Here is a 14,929-nt window from a genome sequence, read left to right on the forward strand (position 1 = left end):
CAGGGTCTGTTCCACCGAAGCTTCGGCCAATGCCGGAGCTACTCGTTGCTCTGAACAGTTGGCAACACCATCCGTTGCATGGGACCGGGAATTCCGGAAACCACGGCGGCCTATTTTTCTTTTTCCCCCTCTACCTCCTGTTTCCTCTCTGCTGTCGCAGTTCTCGCCCACCGGTCGCAGTTTCTACGATTTCTATCCTTATGAACACAAAACGCCTTGGAAAATACGTGATCTACCGACGCCGACGCTCTCCCGCGCGAATTGCCGGAGCTTACCTGGTTCTCATGAACGGCCAGAACCCAGTCGGAAGGCAGGAACGAAAGAGCACACTCTCCATGTTATTTTGGGAAGTTTCCACGGGGGATTCAGAAGTCTCCCCGTTCGCGTGTTTTCTCGCGAGTTCGGTAATCTAAATCCCGGATAATGGCACGGGGAGCCCTGACTGTAACGAGAGCCGGAGCGTTAGGCAAGGCAGAAGAAACGCAGCAGCAGAGGGGAACTTACGACTTTTCCGGAACGGCAAATCGTCGGCGAATCCCGCGTACGGCTCGGGGAAGCGAAGCATACTTCTAGAGGAGACAGAGACGTGAATCGCCTGGAGGGATTCCGGCCCTCTTTTCCGGCTTCTTTGTCTTTTGTGAGAGGCTCTCTCGTTTTAGCTCCTCGTCCTGTTCTCTGACATCTCAGTCGTTCCTCGGATTAGACCCTTTCTATTTCGACAGGAATAGACGAGATCATTGTACGAGAATGTCGACGAAGATAGAGGAAGTCTCACAAAGGAATTTCCTGCTTCCTCAGTCTTCTTTGATGAATCGACGGACGGGCGGATGGATGCAAGTACAGGTGCTTCCGCCTGAGCCCATCGGACGGAACGAGAACGTCAAGGTGTCGCCCATGTCCTTGTCGGTGTTGTCATTGTCTTCAAATGTTTGATGACGAACGTTCCCTGACGTGAGCGGTGCCGAGGAAACTCCTGCCACTCACGGGAGAAAAGGAAGGAACCGTTTCCTTCCATCCGTCCTCGAGGCATCGCAATATTGTCCTTCTGGAACGCAACTTCGGATCAGCCACAAAAATATCCTCGAGAAGCTTCTCTGCCGGAATGGCCGATGCGGGATTCAGGCTCGCTGGGCGATCGTCTCCCGATAAGCGTTTGCTGCGGCAGGATCGGTCTCGGTATCGACTCGAACGACCTGATGCTTTCCCTCATTGCTCTGCAGCCATTCCGTATCACGCTCCTCGGTTTACGGGACTGACGGGATCTCTCGCTCTCAGAGTCTGTTTTATGCCACTGACCCAAGGGGTGAGGGATGTCCCGAATGCGATCGAAGGGAAAACATCGTCATCAAAGAAATATACTCCATGGTAATTGCATATCCCAGAGTACCTGAAGCCTTCTAGAATGCGGAAAGTCGGCAGGGAGGGAAGAAGCTGCGAATCTCAGCACGACTCTCCCAGAGCAGATTTTTGAGCGAAAAATAAGCTACGCCGGAAATGGGGAACGCAGCTCTCGCGAAGAGCAGAAACTCATCGAAATCTCGCTGTGGTTCATCTGAGTCCCCAATCATCGAGGAGCCCATTCGACCTCCTTGAATGAATTAACGGGAGCCCTCTTAGAAAATTCCGGCTGCTCTGGATCGGCGTTAGTTCGAGGCGAGAAAGTCGGTGTTTTCGAATTGAACCTGACAGTGTCATGGGCCTGATTCTTGTGGACCGACGAAATCCTATCGGAAGTGTAATCAGAACATTGACTACGGCACACTCTGTGTATAGGAGCTCCCGTTGACGTTTTCGTATGCGCATATTCAGCAGCAGCGGCAAACCATTCTCCGCAAGGAGAGTTCCTCGGAGGAAATCTTCCGAGGCTGATACCTGAGGCGTTCAACTCTGGCTCCGTGGTCCAGCCGGGAGAATGAATAAGGCTTTGCGGGAACCTCCCCGGAAGCATTGGGAAAACCGAGTCGGAGCCCCCTGAATGATACATGCGGTCTTGCGTTCAAGGTGAAGAAAGCAAAGCTCGGAGAGATCGCAGCTGATTTCCGAGTAAATAATGAATAATGATCAACGGATGAACATCTTTGTCGGTCCTCAGGTCTGAGCGAGAGCATCGGTCGAAACTCCTACTCGCATTCGTGAGTCCTCCATTGAGCCTCACAGACCCTGAGGAAAACCCCCGTCAAGTACGAGGATATACTACGGAGTCTGTGACCAAGGAAGCGGTCGATAGTTGGACAATGGATGGCTCGCTACTGGGAGACGTACGAAATCCTTCTAAACTACTCATTGAGCCGAATCCGGGATATGTATTGCTCAAGAGCGCTATTCTGAGGAAGCACTCGCGGGTAGGCTATGACCTATGACCGCTCTCCAGAGTCCAGAATATCTCCGCGACGTGACCGTGCGCTCAGCATACCCGCACGGCATGATAATGGCGTTCTAACGAGCGTCAAGCTTTTATCTATTCCAAGGTCTCAATCGAGGATGATGAGATCTCCTCACTGTATTTCTAGGTTTCCTCGTCAGCTCACTGCTGCTCCGTGGCTCCACCGGTTGCAGGAACTGGTACAGGGAGCGCTCGATGAGTTGCTCAAAATTCTTTCCTGTTTGGAAGTCTTCAGAAGTCTAGAGATAGTCTAGGTCTTATCGGGTAACTCTCCGGAAGGCAGCTGCGTCCCCTGAACAGCTCAACCAACATCCTGCCCTGACAGGCGTCTTCCCGATCCCCGACCGTCCTTGTCATGGCTGCTCCGATGCTTAACACTCCTTCGCCCCACAGGTCTTGTCTGCTCTCCTCATTGAAAGACTGCGCGCAATCGATCGGAAGCCTCCTTATGGCTGAGAAAATCTAGGCCGAGACATTTGTAGCCGCTCGATACGAAGCTGAGCCTGAATTACAAGAAAATGGAAATACTCAACAGTGAAGAGGATTCCGCTGTCAAGAAATTCTCGAGAAGTCGGCACCTTGTCGTACGCCGCTAGTCATCCCGCACTGATGAGGTTTCTGCTACGACCTATTGTCAAAAAGATCAGACCCAGGCGGAATGCTGCGGCGCCTCGATAGGGAGAGGATCTTGGCACTTCAATTATTATTCATTGAGCTTCCTTCTCCCTAATTTCCGTTGGCCGAAAAAGCACCGTCCTTTAATTCGGGTGACCTAACACTCTGCAGCGGCAGCAACCAGGGCTTGGCTCGGCCTACGATCGGGGAATCGAATGGAGACAGAAATACGGCGTACGCGCAATCGAAAGCTTTGAGAAGCATACGATTAAGGTAGCACCGATTGAGTGACTGAGAAGCCTTCGGGAAAACGGGAGGTGCAGGGAGTGAGGGTGGTGAGAGTGACCCCGAATCCAACGAGCCTCCAGGAGGGCTCGCCGGCGTGACTCTCCAACATCGGGTAACCTCGACGATATGAGACCCCCCCCCTCATTGTACCTGTACCGAGCGTTCGAGGGATGTGGTCCTCGGTTTTCATTCGCGAGAAAGAATATCAGCAGTGAGAATGTTATCTTTTTTCAACTAGCTGTCCCTTAGTGAAGCGGGATGCTAGCACCGTCGGTGCGAAGACGTCATGATTTTTTTTAAAAAATACTGAATTAATCGGTGTTTGCGCTATCAATAGAAAACGCCAGACAAAATATTTCTGATTGCTCTCCCGTTCTCCATGTGGGTGCTTTTTCTTCAGGGCGGATGTCAAGGCGATCCAAAGTTTTTTTAGCCAACCAAGATGCCGGAGCTACGGCCTCGACGGAGCCCGGCATTCTGACGCTTGAGCTGAAAAGAATTGGAATTCGAATGTGCATAGCTCGGAGGGACGAGGAGGAAGATCCGTCGTCACTGCGTCAGTCAACGGTCATCTTCTCAGGGGTCATCCCAGAAAGCCCGCAGACCTGTCCATCCAAGCGTCTCACAGAGAGACGCCAGAAAGGGGGCGCAATTCTGTGGCATCCCGCCGAATCGAGAAACCCTTTGTACGGCAGCAGAACTTCGACAGAACCCCTTTGAGAAAATATCTCGCCCAGCTGGTGAACGTCGATCCGACGCGACGTTGTCGACGAGCGCTCGTCGTGTGCTCGAGAACGAATCACTGGAACGTCTTGGAAGAAACATCTGTCAGTCTTAATTCTGAACCAACGTGTGTGTTCACCAATTCGAGCGGCTGTCTCAATCATATCACGCGCTTTCAGGCTCCCTCCTCACCGAAAGTGGCTATTTATCCGATATCGCTCCCATCGTCATGTCTTCCGAAGGCGCACTGTACTAAAACCACGATGCGGCTCTTCCCCTCATTGGAATATCCGAAGCCGAGACGAGCTACAATCGCGGATGTGCTCCATGGGATCCCCGTCAAGGACCCCTACCGATGGATGGAGGATCCGGACTCCGAGGAGACCCAGAAGTTCGTTCGTGAGGAGAACGCCGTCTCCGAACCGTTCCTCAGGGATTGTGAGAAGCGGCAGAGAATCAAGGAAACAATCAGTTCGGTGATGAACTTCGAGAAATTCTCCGCGCCCGTTAAATACGGCGATTACTATTACATCGAGAGAAACTCGGGACTACAGAACCAGAACGTCGTCTACCGGAAGAAAGCGGACGGGAGTGCCGACGAGGAAGTTTTTCTGGATCCGAACGGATTCTCAACGGATGGAACCATTTCCCTGTCCGGTACGTTCATATCGCACTCCGGAAAATATTTCGCTTACGCTGTTTCGGAGTCGGGATCCGACTGGAAATCAATCCGCATCAGAGACACTGCAACGAAAGTCGACCTGCCAGACAAAATCGAACGCTTCAGATTCTCGCTCGTCGCGTGGACCAAAGATGAAAACGGTTTCTTCTACGGACAGTACCCCGACCGGAAAGACGAGGAGGTGTCCGGCACCGATACCAAAGCCGCCTTGAACCAAAAAATCTTCTACCATCGCGTCGGCACATCGCAGAGCGATGATGTTCTGATCGCTGAGTTTCCCGATCACCCGAAATGGAGGTTCAGATTCGATATTTCCGACGGCGAGAAGTTCCTCGTCATTTCCGCCCACGAAGACACCCTGAACAACCGGGTATACATAGCGGATATTCCAACGAAGATAAATGCAAAGTTCAGTTTACGGACGTTCTACGGGAATTCCGATTGTGAAATGTCATTCTTAGCCAACGACGGCAGTGATACCTACTGGTATACGAACAAGGATCGACCGAATTTCGGAGTTGTCAAGATCAACATCGATCAGCCGGAAAAGTGGATCGATGTAATCGAAGAAGATCCTTCTAGGACCATGATCAAAGCTAGCGTCAGAGGACGAGACAAGATAGTTGCCCAGTACATCCAGGACGTTTCCAGCAAGATCGAGCTCTTCAATTTGAAAGGCGAACATTTGCAGCAGCTCCCTTTCGATTTCGGTTTCATCGAGGCGGCAGCTGGTGCTAGAAATTCTTCGGAAGTGTTCTTCAAGGTCCAGTCATTCAAAAATCCCAATATCGTCTACAAAAGTGATATATCTCTCGCTCCTCACGCCACGTTGCAGGAGCACGAACGGACCCGTCTCGGGATGGGGAAGTGGTCGACCGATGATCTGCAATACAAACAAGAGTTTTTCAAGAGCAAGGACGGCACCCGCATCCCGATGTACGTGATTCACCGAGCTAATCAGACCTTCGACGGATCCGCTCCCGGCTTCCTCTACGTGTACGGAGGTTTCGGGGCTCCCGTGACGCCCAAGTTCTCATTGCTCTACCTGATGCTGATTTACGCGTTTGGATTTGTGGTCAGCGTTGCCAACGTTCGAGGCGGTGGGGAATACGGGAAGCTCTGGCACGACGCCGGTCGTTTGTCCCATAAACAGAACACTCTGGACGACGTTCACGCGGCCGCCATGTACCTAGCTCATCAAAATTATACCTCGGCCGAGCGTTTGACTTTGCACGGTCGGTCCAATGGCGGTATGGTGACTTTAGCCAGTATCAATCAACGTCCGGAGTTATTTGGAGCCGCTATCGCGGGTGTGCCGGTCACCGATCTTTTCCGGTTCCACAAGTTCACCGTTGGATACGCGTGGACTGCGGATTTCGGCAACCCGGACAACGCTAGCGATTTCGCCTTCATTCGAAAAATTTCCCCACTTCATAACATTCCGACTTCGATAACTAACTATCCGGCTTTGCTGGTCAGAACAGCTGATCACGATGATCGGGTCGTGCCGTCACACTCGCTGAAATTCATCGCAGAATTACAGTACAGGCTGGCCGACAATAACACGAATCCTCTTCTGGCACTGATTGACACGAAGGCGGGTCACGGATCGGGGAAGCCCACCGGAAAGCGTATTGAAGACCTTGTCAACACCATGTGTTTCTTGTCTAGGACTCTCAGTCTCACGACGGATTTGTCGAGATTTTCTGCAGCTTGACCCATGCAGATGATGAGTCTCTTCCAAAAGATACAAGACGGATATTGATTTGTGATTCAAATGATAAAGTGTACGGAATAAATGATTCCTTCGTAAAAAAGAGCTGCGCTCCCGGTTCTTCCACTGATAGATTGCTGCGAACAATTATTATAGGCGGAAAGGAGCACCCGTCAGAGCAGCCAACAGGTCGCGCGTTGGAACCCCTCCCCTGGAACCTCTTAATTCCCGAACGGCCCTCGTAATGGTATCGCCAAGTGAGAGGCCGATCGACGGGAAGAACTGGGATAAAGCCTGATCCGTATCTTCGGTCGTATAACCGCGGAAAACGGCCTTCTGTCCCAAACCATCCAAATGAGAAGCTAATGTGGAACATAAAAGGAATCTTCCGACCTTGGATTGCCTCGCCATAAAATATCACTTCCCGACAGTGTGCCTCTCAAGAACGAAGGCGTCTAGCCTTCGAGGTCCTAGGTCACTCCATGAAGGTACTTCCCGGTTTTTCGCGCCTTAGGCCACACGAACGTGTGTGATAGATAGACCCTCCTCTTGGAGGGGCCGATCCTCCAGCGCAGATTCTCGAAACAATCCGTTTCATAGAATATCAGTGATACCTGTGGGAAAGTTACGCCAAAACAAGTCATCCGGATTCGAGGAGAAACCGCGAGATGTCGGCTCCCTGATGTCCATCAAGTCACGACTGGTAAGAGCATTTGTTTCCCTCTTTCACTATTCATTAGAATCACGTCCTCAACAAAAGCTGTATTATCGGAGGTCCCTCACTTTGGAGAAAAAGGAAACACAAGGCCTCTACGTAATTCTCGGACTTTATCCAACGGTGCACGTTTTCCGCAGCCACCTTCGAAACCCAATATGCGGTCTCGGCTCATCGGTCGAACGACATGTTTCGCCAGAAGAAATGCTCCGACGTGAATTCTTGGAGACGGGAAGCTTCGCGCCTTGTATAATAGGACGGGAGCGTTCCTTCGAGGGACGACTCTCACTTTCGCACAAATTCCAGTGGAACGGTGGGAAGGGTCTCAGATTGATCTCGATGACGTCACTGGTATACTTTTACTTTTCTCTGTGTCTGAGAAGTGACGGACGTGGCGAAACACCCCTGCAGGCGGTGGGGGTCGTCATTAATTGCCAACGGTGCACCTCAATCGGGCATTCTTTCGACACTTGAGTGAAATATGGTCGGGCAGGATCATGGATGCCAGGCACAGGGCTCATCGAGCCGCTTACTGGAGGAGCTGTCCAATCTCAGGTGGTTGCGGATGACAACATGAGGAATCATGGGTTATGATGAGATCCATGTCCCTCGTAATCAATCCCGGCCTTCCCATTTCCTGGAATGATGGGGAGGCCAGCCGGAAGGATCGAATCGGAGCTCATCAGGTGATCTAGAATGGGATTCATCGCATCCTGATTGGTGACGATTTTTCCAGGCCGAGAATAGATTGATTTGGATTCCGTTTCAATCGATCGGAGTTATTCCAATACATAGAAACCGGTTGAAACGAGCGGGGCAATATCGAGTCCATTCCGACGGCTGCACAGCGCTTCCGAGAGAAATCATCCCACAGCGAGGGAAAAATGAGCCGGCGCAGCTCAGTCTCACGCGAGGAGGTCGCAAATCATGAGTAACGAGCCACGCTGGTAAACAGAGATTCCCAAAAAGCACTTTCAGTGTCGCGGTGATGAGCAATCGCCCCGTCGACCTTGATGGTGAAGGATACGCTCCAAGCGGTCCCTTGGCCCATTTTCGCTTCTGACGTTTTCGGAAATTCAGCGGTCGAGCTAGTTCCAGAGCCTGAGGATAACTTATCAACTCCCAGACAACCGTTCAGTGTCCCGTTGATGATGAACTCATACACTCGCAGCAGATCGTCTGATATCTGACACCGACCGACCGAACGGTCGGAGGAACGCCCCGTAGTTCCGAGCGTGGAGGCATGACAAAAATTACAAAGAGTGAAGCAATCATTGGTCTGACGTTGGACCAATGTGCGTAGGTAGGTGCAATAAAGCGACGCCAGAAAGCACCCTGTTTCGTCTAGGAGCGAACCGACTGTTCCTCGATTACTTCCTAGTACACCTCGTCCACCATGAAGCTCGGTGTCGCATGCCGATCGCGGCGACAGCTCGAGAGGATGAATTCATCAAACTCAGTTTCCGCAGCCCCGCTTGTATTGTCTCGTGACCACGAGCTTCGCCGCGAGTCGAGGCCGTGATTGCCGGACGCAAATCGCGTTCCAAATATCCCGTGAGGCAAATATTCATTCTTTGAAGGGACCTGCCGCTAAGCAGACTCTCCAGGAGCCAACTACATATATGCAGCTCCCTCTCAGAGAGAGAGAGCACATAAGAAATCGACCGCAGTCGGCAATTAACAGAACTGACGTTGTAGCTGTGGGTCGGCGATTCGCGGAACACTCAATGGTCTGCCATATATTTTGAATGGGAAGGCCGTTCTGTGTGTCGTCGTTGGAATGTTACGTGTTTGGCATTTCGCGCGCTGTGTAGTTCTCCGTGGGACGTGGAACGCATGGAACACACCGTTTCAGAACCAAAATATCATGGAGCCATCCAAATTCCAAGGCTAGCAAATTGTGGACTCTGATTGAGTGGTAGGGGGAAGACTCTCATGACGAATACTACGACGCGCTATGGTGGAGTGGAGCTCGGCGAAGAGCCTCCAATTTTCTCCGAAAAAACGGAACAAGACGTACGCTTCTACGAACAAGTCTCGTGGGAGCTCTTATCGGAACACATCGGAATTCTGTCTCCTCCGAGTTATTCCGAGAGGAGTACCTATGCGCGATGACTCTTCTCTCTGAGAGTCGGGGATTCTGCCAACCGTCTCAGGAGCCTCGTAGATGGCGTGATCTCCGACCTGATCAACCTTCCTCCGGCAGAAACAAAATGAACCTCGGCGGCTTCCGTCGCAGAAAATTACAGGGATTCTATTCGCGTGACGTCTCGACTAGTAAGGGCTTGTCAGCCGAATCCGCAGTTCTGGAGGATGGTTCTGGGAAGCCGGCTGAAGCTTGTTGGACGAATGCAGATACAAAAGCGGATCGCTCGGAGATCCGCGGCATGAATTTAAGAAGTCTATCGACTGACTCAATTGCCACTTCTTTGAGCAGTCAGGCTCCGGACGACAATGAACTCCAGCTTGACCCTGTAGGCCTAAGAGGGAAACGTACAAGGCTATCGGCAATCGTGACCCGCTGCACAATGTATCCGATCTTTGTCGGAGTCGGTCGGCTGTGATCGGATTCGAGGTCTCAATTCTCCGTCTTGGTCCCATTGTGGCTCCCATCGACTATCTCGATTGAAAGAAGGACGCAGTCCAGTCGCATGCATACCGCGGGATGTCAATGACATCGACGAGTTGGCATTGGAGCGACCCGGGAAGTCGAGAAGAAGGAGCCTTTGTGATGTTGTGTGATCACGGACTTTCCTCGAACAGGGAGGACTCGCTCGAGAGAGAACTCCCTCCCGAGGGAAAGTTCCGGCAGATTATATGGGCCACGCTGAGCACGCCCATTGAGAGACATTTCTCCGCCTATCGGAGCTTCCCCGGAACGATGTGTGATCGTATCAGACGTCTCCACGAAGAAAAACTTCCCAAAGGTCAACTGACTGGCTTTGATTTTATCGTCAAACTTACTCCGGAATAGATTTTCGACGGCGAGTGTGGGTTTTTCAAATCATCGCTGGACGGCTTCCGTAGGGAGGAAGATATGGGGGACCGAAGAGCCCACGGGTACTAGGGTATCTACCACCCGTGTTTCGCAGACCGAAGTACATTTTACGTGACCAGGATCAAGTAGGACGGCTCGAGCTCTGAAGGTCGTCGCATTGTCTGTATAAGTTGCCAATCATCGCTTTAGGTCACGTCATATCGTCACCTTCATCGTCATCTTAATCTTTCGATCTGAATTACGCACTCCCAAAATATATTCAAAGATAAATGTTAGGGACGCTGTTTCACGTTTGTTTATTGAAGGTGGGGATTCCCCTGCGTTCTGAAAGGTCATTCAGCGAATACAACGCGCCTCGGAGAATCGATGAACCACCCGTGGTAGGTGAGACTTTGATTTTCGCAATTTTGCTCCCCCTCCAAAGGGAGAGGAGTGAAGTTTGCCATGGGGCCTCGATTCGAGCCTCTTGAACAACTCCGTTTGGTCCCGGAGAAAATAATTGAGCGATTGACGTCCGTCTGGGAACTTCAATCGGAGGAGGAATGTGTCGGTTGAGCGTTGAGGATAAAATTGAATTGAGTTGACCCGCGAAGCTCCGATCTTGATTCTTTTGGTTTCGAATAATTATCCGCTCTCCCGAGTCGGGGATGAACCCCGTAGGAAGGAACTATATATCGGTCGATGAGGAGACTTCTTCCGTCGACGTTCACAGGAGAGTCGTGGAGCTGGGAACATTCGTGGTAGATCTAGGTAGAACTGTGGTTGGTCGTGGACGGTCGGTCGTAGGTCGGGGCGGGCGTGTCGTAGGTATGGGACGCTCTGTCGTAGGCCTGGGGAAATCTGTCGTCGGTCTCGGAAGATCCGTCGTAGGTCTGGGAAGATCCGTCGTAGGTCTGGGAAGATCCGTCGTAGGTCTGGGGAGATCCGTCGTAGGTCTGGGACGATCGGTAGTAGGTCTGGGACGGTCAGTCGTAGGTGTGGGTCGGTCAGTCGTAGGTCTTGGGGGTATAGTCGTAGGCCTGGGACGGTCAGTCGTAGGTCTTGGGGGGATAGTCGTAGGTCTGGGACGGTCAGTTGTAGGTCTGGGAAGATCTGTCGTAGGTCTTGGACGGTCAGTCGTAGGTGTGGGTCGGTCGGTCGTAGGTGTGGGTCGGTCAGTCGTGGGTCTAGGGAGATCCGTTGTAGGTCTGGGCAGATCTGTTGTAGGTCTGGGAGAATTGGTGGTTGTTATTGGGAGCCTGGTGGTGGAAGCCGGAATCTCTGTGGTTGTTCGAAAAGTCCCCGTTGTCTCATCGCTTTCTGAAGAGGACGACCAGGAAGTCGTAGATCGTACGGTTGTCAAGTCGTCGATTGAAGATTCGGAGCTGCTGCTTTCTGTTGTAGAAGCGGCGCAGACGCACTCCTCGAATTGTCCCACGAGACCGCTCATGTTGGCCCTTCGCAGAATTTTTTTTTTGTTGAGCTTCGAAATCAAGTCACTCCGAATGTTCCTGATGGTTTCGCAAGCGCTTTCGGTGATCGGTCTTTCGGAAGACTCTGAACTCGATGACGTTGAGGATGATGACGATGAGGACGACGATTCACTCTTCCCCTCGTAAGCACGGAGCACCTTGCAGACCGCTCTGTTGACCCTTCGAGCGGATTTCTTGCCTATTCCGCTGTCTTCAATCGCTCTTTGCAGACATTCTTCACTTCCCGGTAGACCCGACAGACAGGACTCCTTGGGCTTGGCATCAGCGAGGGCCAATAGGACCACCAAACTGGTCATAACCAAAACGAACTTCATATTGACCATTCAACTGTCTCAACTGAGCATTCGCTTTATAGTACTTCTCGCTCGCACTCTGTGATTGACGTTGAGGCCACCGTCGCCACGGGCAGGCTGGTGCGAGAGGGGCAACCTTGAGTCAGCTGACCGGCGTCATACAACAATAGGATTTCTGGTCAAGCTGACAGGGTTGCGAACCTTTGGGCTCCAATCGGGGAGTCGCCTCATATACTTTGATATGCTTCCGAACAGTCGGATTCCTATCCGCCTTTATTAGCTTGGATCGGTTCCTCACGGCAGTCAGTCGGAATACGGAATCCGGTGAATGTTCGAGCCGACGGGTATTTTGAAGACGGTCGAAACATTTGCATTGCTTATACCACAGGATGTCCAGGTGATTGGAGACTCTTGGCAAATGGGAAATTCGGGATGCACGTTGAGTCCGCGATGGTAAAGTTCGCCGTCTCGATGACCTGCGCCGTGCTGAGATTATCTGAGGAAATGAAAGCAATGCTGCGTATGGCTTGAAGAGACTGACCAGGGGGACCTCGTAGAGGCCGACCATCAAGGAACCGTGATAGTTGAGGTTCATTGTGAGCCGAAGCGACAGAAGAACATTTTAGAAGTACAGGAGAAAATCAGAACGCGAATTTCGCTCCAGCGCTCAATACATTCGAGTACAAGTGCCGGTCTCCTTTTGTTCGTTACAGCCTTTGTTCGAATCTACGAATGCGAGCTATTGGGATGAAAGGCTCCGATCCGAATCGAACAAAAGATCCCCCGAATCTCTCTAGCCCACGGAAAGACATCACAGAAACCTCGGGGAAGACGATCGAGGCTCTCAGATCTGGCCCTCGATGATCGATAGGAGTCTTGGGGAGAGTTCGCAGATGCGTGCACCTTGTGCTTGTGTTTTCGAGGCCTCCCCGAGCCAGTCGGCTGTTGCGGTCGCATTGATTGCAGGGAACACTTCATGATCGACTGAGGTCCGTGCGTAGTTTTTTTACTCCCGAAACGCTCGAAGTATCGAATGGAGATGTTGATCTCTGATAGATCCTACAAAGTAGTACTACTGAGGCTCTTCGAGTCCCGGATCACCTCCTTCTTCTCGCTGGGGAAGCTTTCTCTCCACAGCTGGACTTCCTCCCGCGCAGGATCCCATTTACGGCTCCTCGATGGGAAAAGTCGCTGTTTTGTAGCCGTTTACAAACCGGCGTGAGTGACTGTCACTCGAACACTGTGGAACACATGTGCGACCGGCTCCTTCCGTGATCAAAAAAGCTAGGCTTGCACACTCTGACAGGCAGAGATGCTCCGCATTTGGAACAGAATTGATACCTCGAGATGGATCCGGGGACACTATGAAAAGATTCTCTCATCTGCAATTGGACTTTTGCGAGGTCAGCAAAATTAATGGATAACGTGATCTGGATTCTCCGTCGTCCTGTCAGCGCCCCAAGAGGGTTCCAGGAGTAAATGAATACAAGGAGCGGAAGGTCCCGCATTATTCGGAGAGTCTTACGTAAGACGGAGGTTCTGGCTCTAAGTGCTTCAGAGCTCCCGAGGAGCTGCTCCGCTACCGTTTACCAGAGCACGCCGAATGAATTCACCTGTGATCTTCCGTGTGTTGTCACTCGTGGTGAAGGCGAGCCGCAACCCCTCCGTGATCGATCCTGACGGCAATGGTAAGGATTGTCGAAAGAATCGAGCAGCGATCGGTCATTGACAAGAATCAAGGCAAACATCACGAACATCTGCGGTGTACTCCGGCTAAATACAGGCGGATCTAACTCGAGGTTTTTCCGGCTTGCGAGCAGGAGCTTCGCGACCTCCCCCCAATGCAACCTCTTGACTTACCAGGATCGGCGACAACGACGGCGTTAGGGTGCGACCGGGAGATTCGCTTGGATGGAGTCTCGGCGTGGCAGCGAAGACGCAATTTTGGTGCAGCAGAGATTGGTGTGGTCGGCGTCGGCTGGGACGTGTATAGCACAACTGGGATGACGCGCCAAAAATCGATATCTTATTCGTTCGTGACGACGGCGTCTGCTACGAGTGGAAGGGCCAGAAGTGGCGGGACCTCAACTCTGAGTCACCTATCACCTCGGAGAGAGGCAGGGGCCGCGGTTGCCAGGAACCAATTCAGGAGCAAGGACCTCATATGGCACCCAGAGAAAGCTCCCGGCGCTTTGTGCAAACTTGACCAAATCGGGGAATATGTGCTCATTTGCCTCAGAGGATCTCCAAGAGGCATACGCTCAGCGGGTATGACGCAGTGTTGCAAAAGGTCATGATGATCGTGATTGAATGCTGACAGGCACACCTGGCCACGGATGAGGTTAGGGATTAAAAGTGCTGATGAGGGTCATATTGTCGAAAATCCGCGTGACGCACGAGTTTGCGCGAGGCGTCACTCACGTTCGCATTCCTCTACTTCATTTTTTACCTTGTCCTTCATCCCCTGTGAGTGATAGAAAACGTCTCAATTTTTTTCCGGTAGGAATACGCACAGAAGCGTCGCCCGTCTCCTTCCATCCGTCGATTTCGTTCCACGGCTTACCGGAGTCCTCCGACTCGGGAGAGGGTCCTTACGAATCTTCAAAATGACATCCACGCTCTCCATTGCGGACGAAAAAGTAGACTTCTCCGATAAGCTCATCGATCCGCAAGTCTAGGACACCTTTAGAGGTGGATTGAGGCGAGAGAATGAATGTGTTCGGAGATGGTACAAAGAATCGTCACGCTCGACCGCTCAACAATTCCCGCCGAAGACGGGACTTACCCCACGGTACTCGTTGGGGTAGTCGACCCGATCTGTGGCATGCCTCGAGTATGCTCAAGATTCTGGTATGTTTTCTAGGGATCATAGCAGAATGTAAGGTTCAATGAACAGCAGTTCAACACAGCCTGAACTTCCGTTCATTCATTTCTACGAGACGGATATGCCTCCTATATGAGGAAATGAGCATAAAATTCCTTCCTCGCTCGGAGGAATCCTGCTAAGGGAGGACAAAGCCGCGAACAGACACCTTCCTAACAGTAT

The 14,929-nt window shown here is 51.8% G+C and overlaps 1 pseudogene; it reads left to right on the top strand.

Annotated features, from left to right (window-relative positions):
- The first annotated feature begins 4,272 nt into the window (after window positions 1–4,272).
- Window positions 4,273–6,408, top strand: LOC100907713 (prolyl endopeptidase pseudogene; annotated as a pseudogene).
- The last annotated feature ends 8,521 nt before the right edge of the window (window positions 6,409–14,929 follow it).

Source organism: Galendromus occidentalis, unplaced genomic scaffold (assembly GCF_000255335.2).
Source record: "Galendromus occidentalis unplaced genomic scaffold, Mocc_1.1 scf7180000077453, whole genome shotgun sequence".
Taxonomy (NCBI): domain Eukaryota; kingdom Metazoa; phylum Arthropoda; class Arachnida; order Mesostigmata; family Phytoseiidae; genus Galendromus; species Galendromus occidentalis.